Source organism: Theobroma cacao, chromosome 1 (genome assembly GCF_000208745.1).
Source record: "Theobroma cacao cultivar B97-61/B2 chromosome 1, Criollo_cocoa_genome_V2, whole genome shotgun sequence".
NCBI lineage: Eukaryota > Viridiplantae > Streptophyta > Magnoliopsida > Malvales > Malvaceae > Theobroma > Theobroma cacao.
Genome location: NC_030850.1, coordinates 18,611,390 through 18,619,821, shown reverse-complemented (window position 1 = coordinate 18,619,821; position 8,432 = coordinate 18,611,390).

Sequence of the window (8,432 nt, the reverse complement as noted above, 5' to 3'; positions counted from 1 at the left end):
AGTGAGTAACCTTACTATCATCTTAATTATCTAAAGTGGTTTTTATCCGATTTTGTGATTTTATGGAAAATGAGTTAAATGGTAAATCTTTGTGTTTTGTAATTAAAATGTGATTTAATGAAATGATTTTATAACATTGTCTTGAAATGAAATGATGGTTTGAAAATAGAGTAATTGGAGACTGTTTTCATGTGTTGTAAATTCATGGTTTGAATCGAATGGCTTATGACAATATTTGCATGAATGGTTGAATTGGTATTTGTGTTGAAATATATGAACTGTGTATTTAGCCTTGAGAGGCTGGATTGTGATATAATTGCCATGTCATGCGGTTGAGATTTTATTGAATTGGTGGGTTTAGCTTGCTGCAGTGGGCGAGTTTCGTGGACCAACCTATTAGAGGGGCACGGTAACCCCGTTATATTCTTACCTCGATCGGAGAGGTGTGTAGGGTAACTCCCGAGGTACATCTTTAAAGTTCACTTCACGCCAAAGCACCACGTGAGCGTGAACTCAGCCAACGCCAAGGAACGGCTATGTTTTCAAAATAAAAACATGATTTATGCGTACATGACTTTTTAACAACCTTGGCGAACTCGGTTAGGATAGCCCCAGGCCAAGGTATCCCTAACAACCGAGTATGAGAATGATTTTGGCACGAGCCAAAGTTTTAACAAATTCATAAGCCATGTTGATTACTCGATTTATATGAATTGATTTTATTTGGTTGAAATGAGTTGAAAGGTAATGAATTACAGTATGATAATCTATTTTAATCTGTCTCCATTTACTTAGCTTTAGATATTTTGGATGATATTTGTTTGCTCACTGGGATTATATAATCTCACCACCCTCATTTTCACCCATTTCAGGCTCAAGATAGTCGGTACATAGCTCATTTCGTTGAGGGTTGCAGTTGGACTTGCATCATCAAAAACTGTAGGTTTACTGCTTTTGGTACTTTTGGTTGTTCATGGGCCCACGTGTCACTGTAAATTAAATCTTATGCTTTGGTTATCTGTATTACAATATGTATGAATTTATTTAGCTTTTACGTTAAAAAAATTATTTACCGGTAACTCTATAAATATTGTTTTATAAGAAAATAGAATATTTTATTGAATATTTTTATTATATTCAAATAGTTATAGTTTCACTTTAAATGAATGTTTTAGACATCTAAACTTATTTTTTATTATGAAATATGTGTTTTCCACTCGCATACTACATTTTTAGTTGGTTTCGAGATTTTTGAGGAAAAATGACCAAAATGCCCCTGTGAGAAAAAAATTATTTTTCTATTGTTTTGATTTGGAAATAGTTTATAATCTCTCAAAAAATGATACTTAACAACTGTTACTCATAGGGGAGGTGTGAAGACTGATATTAAAGCCTTGCGAGGTTCCGGTTGACATTCCAGGCAATGAATGTTTATCAAGACGTCGCGACGATTGTCATGGGCTCAAGGGGAGCATCGAGTCGTGACAATTTTGCTAGGGCGTTCTAGGTGCAAAAAAACTATGATCCAACCACTTTTCATAGCAAAAGTTTTCAAACTCATCTCCTTCAAACTCACCACCATGATCACTCCTAATACTAACTATGACAAGTCCTTTTTCATTTTCAACTTTCCTACAATGATTTATAAATGCTGGTAGTGTATCATTCTTATGAGCAAGGAAGTAGACCCAAGTATACCTAGAGTAGTCATCAACTATCACAAAGCCGTATGATTTTCCTCTTAGACTAGTTGTGCTAATAGGTCCAAATAAATCAATGTGCAGTAATTCAAGAGGTCGAGAGGTGGAGACAACCTTCTTGGTTTTGAAAGATGGTCTAATTTGTTTACCTAGTTGACATGCATCACAAATTTGATCATATTCAACTTTAAGTTCAAGCAATCCTATTGTAATACCCCATACTTTGATATGATGACAAATAAAGCTTATCGGATGCGAATTGAGGCCAATTATAATGTTTAAAAGTGATGAAAGATGAAAGGAATAGTTTAGGATAAAATATTTCGCACGCGAGAAAATAATAATAAAATAATAATATTTTATTCGAAAGAGAATTTGTGAGATAAAAGGTGATTCGGAAGTCAATTGAGGTAGAATAAGGTATTTTAGTTACCAAGGAGACAAGAGAAAATTTTTAGAATAAAATAATATTTTATTAATAAAATAATATTAAAATATTAATATTTAACAGGATATCGAAATCAAAATCAATCATGAAGAAGGATCATATGGTTGATCCAAGCGGGGGAGAAGAAATATAAATAAATTTTTGGAGATGAACGAAGAAAGTGAAATACGCGTGTTTTGCTAAGTCAAGCCAACGCGGATAAGTGAATATTTAAATATTATGGTAATATCGCGTTGAAGTGTCATTTTGATATTTTGGTGGTACACGTACAGAGGAAGGAAGATAGATGAAAATTGAAATTTTTAGATGTATCAAAAGGATCGAATTTAAAATATAAAGGTTGAAGGATTATGTAGTGGAATTAAATGGAAGAAATAAAATAAACAAATAGTAACATAATAATACAAGTATGTATATAAGAAAAATAAATAAATAAATAAAGACCAACATGGGCAGCTACCCATGTGGTCAATAAAAAGAGTAAAAAACTCTTTATTTTATATGATGGAAGGGGGGCCTAGCCATGTGGAACAAGGTGAAGAAAGAAAGAAAGATTGGGGGGGGGGGGGGGGCAGCCAAATTGGAAAACAAATGGAGAAAAAAAATATAAATAAGGAAATAAATAAAGTAAAGAAGAAGAAAGAGAGAAGTCGGTTAGTGGAAGAGAGGAAAAAGAAACAAGAAGAAGGCGTCGTGCATAAGAAAGCAAAAGGAGAACAAAAAAAAGAGCAAAAAGAAAAGAAGAGAAAGCCGAGTGGTGAGGAAGAAAGGGAGAGGAGAAGGAGCTAAGTTGAAGGGGCAATTTTGCTGCCATTTAGGGAGGAAAGGAGAACTATTTTTCTATCAATTTAAGGGTGAGAGGAGCAGCTTTAGCTGTTGATTTTGAAGGTTGAAAGGTGCGATTTTGGCTGCTGATTTTGAAGGCTGAAGGTGCGATTTTGTCTACTGATCTTTGAAGCTTTGGCTGTCGAGTTTTGAGGGAGGCAAAGAGAAGCTTAGCTGCTAATTTTTTGAGGGAGGCAAAGAGAAGCTTAGCTATTAAATTTTTTGAGGGAGAATAGAGCAGCTTAGCTACTGATTTTTGAGAAAAAATATAGCAGCTTGGCTACTGATTTTGATGTTGATATGAGCAGCTTTGGCTGCTGAAAATGTTTGGTTGAAAGAAGTAAGAAATTATTGCCGACGGTGAGAGGGAGAGAGAGGAAAAGTTGTGGCCAGCTTGTGCATGTAAGAAAGGAAAAAGAAAGACAAGCAAGGTGCTGTTGACCTACAGGAGAGAGGAGAGAGAAAAAAAGAGAAAGAAAAAAAAAGAAAAGAAAATATATATAATAATGACGCTAATATAAAATAATTATATAGATATATTAATTAAGTGGGTTTTAATATTTTGGAGAAACAAATAAGTGGTGCACTGTGGTGAAAGGTTGAAGGAAATAATGAACGATCGTTAAAAAGGAGTAGCTCGATATGTCTTTGAATTAATAGCTACGTAACATCCCGTTATTGTGATGTGAGTAGGGGGTGCCAATTTTAAACTTTCCATAAATATATATCTATATGTATGATTTATTTTTAACGCGAAAATTGTGGATAGCATATGCTGGTAGCAATCTTAGGAAATTGTGATTGCAAATTATGTTTAGAAATTGTTTTGAATATATATATGTATAAATTATATGTAAAGTGTTTTAAAAATCAGGAAGCAAGCCTTTCACACTGTTTTACATCAACATGTGCCTTATATATGTGTAGTGTGCATTCATGGTTATATTGCTTATTCAGCATGCAAATTATTGTTCTAAAATTCATGTATAAATATATTTTGAGAAAATGATAGATTTTATCATACCCTACATTGAATGCTTTGGAAATAATTTTGAAACGAGAGTTCAAGGATATAAAGTGATTTTTAATATGGTTTTATAAATCGAGAGCGTTGAGAGTAGGTCAGATGTCACATCGGTTAAGTGTGACCCTCGTGCATGAGTGAGCTCTAGCAAGAGAACTATTGGATCACTGACGGGCGATTAGGCATGGTTGGGGCCATGACTTGTGATATATGTATGTGTGGCTAGGCCACCAGATGATTATGCTGTTGCGACCGCTTGATTCTCTGATGTCGGCCAACATCGTGAGACTACCATGGCATATGGGATCCAGTGGAGCGAGGCTCTCAGATGTATTACGTGGTAGCGGGACCATGGGTTTATTTTCGTTCCCTACTCGAGAGTAGCATCTCTGGGTTTTCAAACTCATATTTCTTTGCATGGTGAAAACAAAATTTAATAGTTTTTTTGCAGCTCCCCTTATTTTTACGATGAAATGAATTTTAACTCCTCGAGTGTGAGGTGATTTGTGATTTACGTATGAGTTTGATTAACATTCGATTTCATGGGAGATTGCCGAATACATTGATTTGATTTGAATAAAATGTCAATTGATTTTGACATGGAATTTTCTTTATGTAAAATTGTCTTAATTCAATATTTCAAATCATTGACTTGAATAAGGTTATTGATCTGTTTTGTAGCAAAAATTTTTATCTACCTTGGTTGATTTACCAATTGAAGTAGTTATAATGCGTAAGAATTCCTCAGCATTTCACATAAGGCACAAACTCTCTTTTGAAATAAATTATTTTTATAATCTTGCATTTTAATATTCAACTGATTTGCTATTTGCTTGTTTCCCATCTATCCTCTGCTCACAAAGTCGATGATCACTGAGTCTGTGAGACTCACACCCCTCTTTTTTCCCTTTTTGCAGACAGGGATTGGTCTAACGTGTAATCGTCGACGCATACGGTCCATCACAGATAGGTCAAGACATCTAATAGCATTTTATCCCGAGTCACTCCGCTGTTAGAGGTTGAGTTGTAGTACTTGGTTCTACTATGTAAACAAATATTAGTTTTGATATAAACAAAAATTTGGGATTTTTGGAACTCAATGTATTTAATTGTGATATCATGACTTAAAGTCAAATTTTAATGGCTATGCTTGTTGTTGAATTCACGTTATGAACATATATAGTTCAAACATTAATATGGTTTAGTAAAAGTGTACAATGAGTTATTGAGAAATTTCATTAAGGTTTGTTCGGGACTTGACAGGATATTCTAGAGGTCTCGGACGCTGGTAGCGATCGAGCAGGGGTTGTTACACCTATAACCAATTTTTTTCTTATCAATTTTGAGATGGTGTGCATGCTCACATGTCCAAGTCTCTTATGCCATAACCGGCCATCATTTTCAACATTTGCTATAAGACATGTTTCACAATTCATCTCAAGATCTTCAAGAAATATAACATACATATTCTTAATTCTTTTTCCTATAAATGAAACTTTGTTAGTACTTATATCTATCACTTCACATTTATTTGAGTCAAAGCATACCTTAAATCCTTTATCACACAATTGGCTAATACTCAATAAATTATGTTTCAAACCTTTAACCAGCAATACATGGCTAATTCGAGCTTGAGAGTTCTTACCAATGGTTCTTATACCATAAATTCTACCCTTTGAATCATCACCAAAGGAAACGATACCTTTCTTTTTCTTGTCTAGCTGAGCAAACAGCATTTCGTTTTTAGTCATGTACCTTGAGCAGCCACTGTCCATAAACCATGGTTCCTTTTCCTTTAATTGAGCTCTTGAACATGTGTCTTTTAGATTCAGCTCAACCTACAAAATATATTTTCAATTTTTCTTAATAGGTACCCATACTTTGATGGGTCCTTAAAGGTTAGCTACAATATAGGATCCTTTTGGAACCCAAATTTTTCTTGTTTTCTACATGCTTCTATTTTTATAGCAGTCATAAGATAAATGTCCAAGTGTTCCACAATTATAACGTCTAGATGAACCATTATCATAATTTTTCTTAAAGTATGTGTTTCTTCTTGATGTTTCTTTCCTCAAACTTTTAAGATTAGCATTTTCCTCAACTGCCTTTTATAAAGCTTTTGTTCTGTTTTCAAATTTCAATTTTAGAGTTTCAAAATTTGTTTTGGAATGCTCTAATTCAATTTGCAGAAAATTTCTTTACTCAAAAATAGAATTTGTCAAGCCCTACTCTATTATATACTTGTCATGTCATTCATGTGCTTGATAGAATGTTTGCATAAGTAAATGTATCGAAAAATCGTTAAAAGTCGGTATTGTACTTAATGGTACAATTAAGTTGATTAAAGCCTTGAACTAGGCCAAATAAAGATTTTACAATGTATTTGAGAGTTATTGAATCTTAGAATGTCTTAATATGATGATTCAGAATTCGAGGATTGATTTGGAGTTAATTCGGGAATTTTCATAATGTAGGGGCAAAATGGTCATTTTGCCACCCAAAGATAAAATTGGAATGTTGGATAATTTTTTGACTAAATTTGATTAATTAGAGCATTATTTGAAATTGAGAAGTGAAATATTTCAATTTTGACATTTTTTCAAACATAGGGGCAAAATGGTCATTTTAAGTGTCCATGAGGGCGAAATTAGAAATTTTGGAATTTTACACCACCATGACACTTGTCAAACACCTAAATTTCACCCATTATTTTTTTAAGTGAGAGATTATAAGTGGTGGGAATAAAATGCCTAATTATTAAGTTTTTAAACATGGACCAATTAAAAGGTGACAAGTGTCAAGCTTTAATATTATTTTAATTGCCTATATAAACTCACTTAAAACCTTCACATTCACACTCTTTTGGCCTGCCAAGCAAGGGAACAAAGAGAAAAAGAGAAGAACAAACCCTAGGAAGGAAAAATTCAAGAGAAATTGTTGGATTTCAAGGAATCAAGCAAGTAAAGGTAAGATTTTTTAATTTTAGCTTGTGATCTACCTTTCCCATGCATTCTTTTTCATTCTCCATGGCTAAAATTCAAGTTTTCAAGAGGGAACCTTTGCTGGTCAAATCTAGAGAGAGAAGTTTTGGTGATGAATTTTGCTAGATTTCATAATATCCTAGTGTTTTTAGTCATTTTGTGATGTTTGGAAGGAAAAACAAGCAAGAAAATTACATCCCCTTCTATAACCTTCTTTGGCCGAATTTATTAGGTGATAGGTTGATGATGGATTTTGTTGTATTTCATGTTAATTAGCTCGTAATTGATGATTCATGCTATCAGATATCGAAATCGGAATGAATTTTGGTTACGGTGAATTAAGTCACAATTAAGCTCATTGAGGTACTTTGGTGTATTTGGAATATTGGAAGTGTAATGAAGATATTTGGAGTTGAATTGGATGTTTTGGCTAATTAAACAAGGCATAGTGCGAGTTAAGTCGAATGCCAATTCAGTCTGATCATAATTGAACCCACGTAGAACACCGTTTTTAAGTGATTATTCAGACAATTCTCATTCAATGTCATGCATTCATATAGAGCCTGAAATAGTTTTATAATAGTTTGGCACAAATATATTGAATTACGTGTCGTGTATTATGTATAGGTGGTGAGCCCTCTGATAAGGGTAAAGATATTGTGCCCGAGAACCAAGAATAAAAGTACTCCAAACTCTTACTATTATGAGCAATCAAATGTTTATCTTAATTCTCTAAAGTAGTTTTTATTCATTTTTTATTATTTAAAGAATAATGAACTTAAATCGTAGATTTTTATGTTTTACAAGTTAAGTGATGATTAAATGAATGAGATTTATAAATTGTTTTGCAATTCAATGATGATTTTGGAAATTTAGTAAGTGGAGATTAAATACTTGTGTTATCTATATATATATGTGGTTTAATTGATGGCTTATGACAATGTGATGGCATGAATGACTGGATTTGTGGTTTGTGGATTATATGAACTATTTTTGTTTTACCTTGACAGGCTAGATAATATCATATTAGCCATGTCATGCTGTCGAAATGTTTATTGATTTGGTGGGTTATTTGATTAGCTTACTGCAGTGGGCGGGTTTTCGTGGACTAGCCTATTAGAGGGGCACGGTAAACCCCATTATATTTTACCTTAGTATGAGAGGTGTAGAGGGTATCTCCTAAGGTAAGTTTAGAGTTCACTTCACGCCGAACCACCACGTGAGGATGAAACTCAGCCAACGCCAAGGAATGGCTATATTTTAAAAAGTAAAAATATGTTTTATGGGTATATGTCATTTTAACATCCTTGGCGAACTCGGTTGGATGCCCGGGCCAAGGTGTCACCGAGTATGAGTTTTGGCACAAGCCAAGTTTTTAAGAGAATCATAAGCTTTGTTGATTATTTTGATGAAATGTAATTGTTTTATAGGAATTGAAATGAGTTTTGAATGTT